The sequence below is a fragment of the Quercus suber genome, unplaced genomic scaffold, assembly GCF_002906115.3.
Source record: "Quercus suber isolate HL8 unplaced genomic scaffold, Cork oak 2.0 scaffold_443, whole genome shotgun sequence".
Lineage (NCBI taxonomy): Eukaryota > Viridiplantae > Streptophyta > Magnoliopsida > Fagales > Fagaceae > Quercus > Quercus suber.
In genome coordinates, this window is record NW_027069894.1 from 231,810 (window position 1) to 236,367 (window position 4,558).

General features: G+C 36.5%; 1 long non-coding RNA gene across 1 annotated transcript; it reads left to right on the plus strand.

The window, feature by feature from the left end:
* LOC136062710 (uncharacterized) lies at positions 1 to 681 on the plus strand. The gene is made up of 2 exons (XR_010624436.1): positions 1 to 89; positions 242 to 681. It is a non-coding gene; the product is annotated as an uncharacterized LOC136062710 (long non-coding RNA).
* Positions 682 to 4,558: the final 3,877 nt, after the last annotated feature.

Sequence of the window (4,558 nt, forward strand, 5' to 3'; positions counted from 1 at the left end):
TTTTTTTTTTTTTTTTTTTTTGACAATTCGAAAGCCGAGAGGAAGAGAGAAGATGATGATGATGAAGATGAAGATGATTGAAACATTGGGTTTGTATTTGATTTTGATTTTGGGTTTGGGTTATGGATTTTCAGTTAATAGTTTAATTTTGAGTTGATTTTCTTTTTGATTTTGATTTTGGGTTTGGGTTTGATTTTGAGTTGGGTTTGGTTTGATTTTGTTGATTTTGTGCGCGTTAAAGAAGACGAAAGAAAGAAGAAGAAGAGGAAGAAGGTTCACGGAGAGGGCAGAGCAGAGAAGAGATGGGCAGGGTAATTTCGTAATCTGTAAGAGGCAACGGGTAAAAACGCGCATTTCCTTTTGATTATGGACCTCCTCAGCTGCATTTTTCATGCGCGTTTTCGGATCAATTTTTGCCTTGGCCCAAAACGCAACTTTTTTCAAAAAGTTGCGTTTTGGGCTGAGCCAAACGCAGATAACTTCTCAGCATTTTACAAATGCGCATATTTGGTAAAAGTGGGCTCAAAACGCCCAACCAAACGGGCACAATATCCTTTTATTTTTGTTGAAGTTATTTTAAGCGAACACTCACTCCTTCAAAAGTTTATCTTTCTAGATATTATGATGTAACGTTGAATTCTTGGTAGCCTAATCCTATTTTATAAAAGGAATTAGTTTTGATCAGGTAGTGCTCCTCTACACTAGATCCATTGGAATACCAACCCATGTCAAAAAAGTTAATTAATTTTTCTTTTCTCATAAAACATTTTTAAAACTATTTTTTAAATTAATTGCCTTAAGATATTTATTAATTTTTCTAAACTTTTATTATACCACATCAACCACAAACCCATTAAACGTGACTAGACTTATTACCTTTGAGTGTAGGTCTAACAAATGTTCCCTCAAACCTTATGGATAATATGCTACAAGCCTACTGATAGGTTTTAGGGAGGATTTCCCACTAACTATGAGCGAGTAATGTCAATGACTCACTTCTTTCTTATTTTATGAATACCTAATACCTTGAACACCCCTGTACAAGGGTATTCTTACAAGAGGACTCATTGTTATTTTTCAATTATTTCTTCCCCAAACAAAAATGGGTAATTTTAGTATTACATAAAAATTAACAACTTTTATCACAACTATTTTATGTGATTGATTGTGTATTATTTTCATATAAACTTATTACTTTTTTCTACCATTTACCACTGCAGCAAGAATTGTGATTTATTATTTGCTCTTTAAATTTTTGAACAAAAATTGATTTACGCGCTTAATTTTCTGAGCCTCGACAGGTGGAGTGGTTTTGTCTAAGATGAGCTAAGGATTTACTATTAATATTATTAGAATGACATCAATCTGGACCAGAAGAGTAAAGACCAGTTCTAAGTTTAGTCTTTTCTCACTTTTCTCAAACTATCCGTGTATACGCGTATGGCCAACCTTTTCTGCCTTCTACTTTCTATATTCAAAAAAGCATCTTTGGTTTAGGTACGGATGCTACTTTTATACGCTAACAACTTTCCGTTTTTGTTTTTGTTTTTGTTTTTTTGTTTTTTTTTTTTTTTTTTGATACGCCGGATTTGACCTCTTTATGACTAAGAATAGCCTTCGAAATTTAATACAAAGTCGATCAAGAAATGAGTGGATGTCGACAAACTCGAAATAGAATGGAAGTTTCCTCCATCAAATAAATAATGGTCGTTCCTCCCGATCATGTCAACGCTATTTGTTCTCTTCAGCCTCGTTCTTTCTAAATTGATGATTTTTTTTTCCTTCTAAATTTGATGTCACACATTTTATTTATTAAAAATTGATCATTGCTAAGTATAATATAAATTTTATTATTTAGTTTTTATAAATTAATGGTACGATCAATTACCCAAAAAAAAAAGTTCAAAAATTCATTTGTCATAATTTAAAATCTATTATTCACATTTACTATTTCATATATATATATATATATATATATTTTTTTTTTTTTATACGAAAAACCAGTACTTCATTAACCATTCAAGTCTAAAAATTGGTTTACATTTGAAGCAACTGCAGATTCTATAATGGTTGGAGTTTCCTCCAACCATGTTACATAGTCATCTACAAATTGAGCATATTGTGCGAGACCGTGGGCTGCCTTATTGCCTCTCTTCGAGTGTGTTGGACTTCAAACTGGTGTAGTTGTGACATATATTGGTTGGTGCCAGAGATAATGTTGGCAATGGCTGTAGGTGGTTTAGCGACTCCCTGCATTGCAGAACAGACAAGTAGATTGTCACTTTCAAAGACCACCTTTTGGATAGCAATGTCTCTAGCAAAAATAGCAGCCATTTCAAGTGCTTTAGCTTCAACTTCCAACGCCCCAAGGGAAGCATCAGTTTCTTGCTCATTGCAGCAACTACCTTCCTTGATCATCCTTGCAATCACTCCAATACCAGTCCATTTGTTCTTAGAGAAAACTGCACCATTAGTATTCACCTTGTACCATCCTATTGGGGGAGGAGTCCATTTGTTATTTCCAACTGAGTTACCTTGAGATTGGATTGGATTTTCCTGTACTGCAGAGTATTCCTCTAACAGTCTTGTAGCTAATCCATAAATTGCAGCAGTTGAGAGTTTTCTCCTCTGTGCCTTACCTCATTTCTGTTTCTCCAAATACTCCATGCAGTCATCAACACAATGTCCAACATGTTAGACTCCTTATTCAGATCCATGCTACACTACCATAGTATATCAGTAAAATCCCCATTACCCTCAATGAGATAGAAGATGACAATGGTTCCATACCTTTTTGGCTTTTGAGCACTAACACAACACATGGAGGACAGTTTCAGGTTCTAAACCACTCATCACAGATAGGGTCTTCAAGTACTTTCAATGAAATAAATTCATTTTGGTGGGTAGGATATTTTGACAAGCTTTCCATCCAAAGGCTCTAATCTTAGCTGGGATTCTTGCTCTCCATAGCTTCTGCCAAAAACATTTCATTAGTGATGGATCTGAGTTCTCTCCTTTGTCCTTTCCCTTCCCATTTCTAGCTAAGTGGTATGCACTCTTCACACTAAATTTTCCATTTGCAGCTGCTGTCCATACCAGTTTATCAGCTGGTAGTACTGTACTTAATGGATGCTCAGTATGGAGTTAGCTTCATGCTCTAGAAACAAATCTCGAATCATGTTAGCTTTCCATTCTCCATTTTTTGCATCAATGAGTGCACAAACCTTCGCCTCCATGGGTAGTAATCTTTGAGGTGAAACTATACGGAAAGATGATGGATTTGTAGTCCATTTATCCTTACATATGCTAATGCTTTCACCATTCCCCACTTGCCATTTACACCACATCACATATTATTGATTGGGCTGCCCGAATGCTTCTCCACGCAAATGATGGATGATGGCCCTTCTTGGCATGAATAAAGTCCTCATCAAGGAAATATTTATTTTTGTAGACTCTATAGAAAAGAGAGTTTTGCCTTGTTGAAGCCGCTAGCCTGTTTTACCAAAGAGGAGATTGAAAGCTTTTAAGTCTCGAAACCCCATGCCTCCATTGGCTTTTGGTTCACACATCTCATCCCATTTCATCCATGCCATTTTTCTTTCCTCCCCTTTTTGTCCCCACCAAAAGTTACGCACCATGCTTGTCATTTCCTCACATAAGCTGATGGCAGCAAGAAGCAGCTCATGGTAATGTGCTGGCATGGCTTGAGTAACTGCTTAATAAGCACTTCTTTGCCTGCATTGGATAGTAACTCTCCTTCCATCCCGATAGCTTGTTTGCCAGTCGCTCCTTTAGCTGTTGGAAAGTGTTTTTCTTTGATCTTCCCACCAACAAAGGTAGGCCTAGGTATTTCTCATGCTGCTTAATGATCTCAGCCCAAATAGTTGTTTTATGCTTTCTTGGGTATCCAGATGTGTATTCCTACTGAAAAATAGTGCTGTCTTCTCCCTATTGAGTTGCTGTCCAGTAGAAACTTCATATAACTTGGAGAAGGCATAGGAGTTGCAGAACATCAAACTATCATCGGCAAAAAGCAAGTGGGATATTTGTGGACCCCGTTTACAAATGGATATGCCATAATTCTGTCCTCTGTGCAACTTTCTTGATCAGGGACGATAAGCCCTCTGCACACAATAAAAACAAATAAGGGGAGAGGGAGTCCCCTTGTCGGAGTTATACGCCCTTAGGGAACTCATTATTGAATAGGGTAGGTTACTGAAGACAAACATTGCATGATAATGTTAATCCATTTAGTGTGGAACCCCATTCTTCCCATAATCTGTATCAGCCCTTCACACTCAACTTTGTTATATGTTTACTCATATCCAATTTCAAAGTCATTTCCCTATTAGGCCACCCCTTTTTTGACTAATATGGTTCATAACTTCAAAAGCTTCTAGGATGTTATCAGTAATGAGCCTATTAGACATGAAGGCACTTTGGTTCTCACTAATGACAGTTGGTAATACAACCTTTAGTTCATTAGCAAAGACTTTTGAGGAAATTCTAGAGACTACATTACTCAGACTAATGGGCCAGTTTTATAATTTTTTTA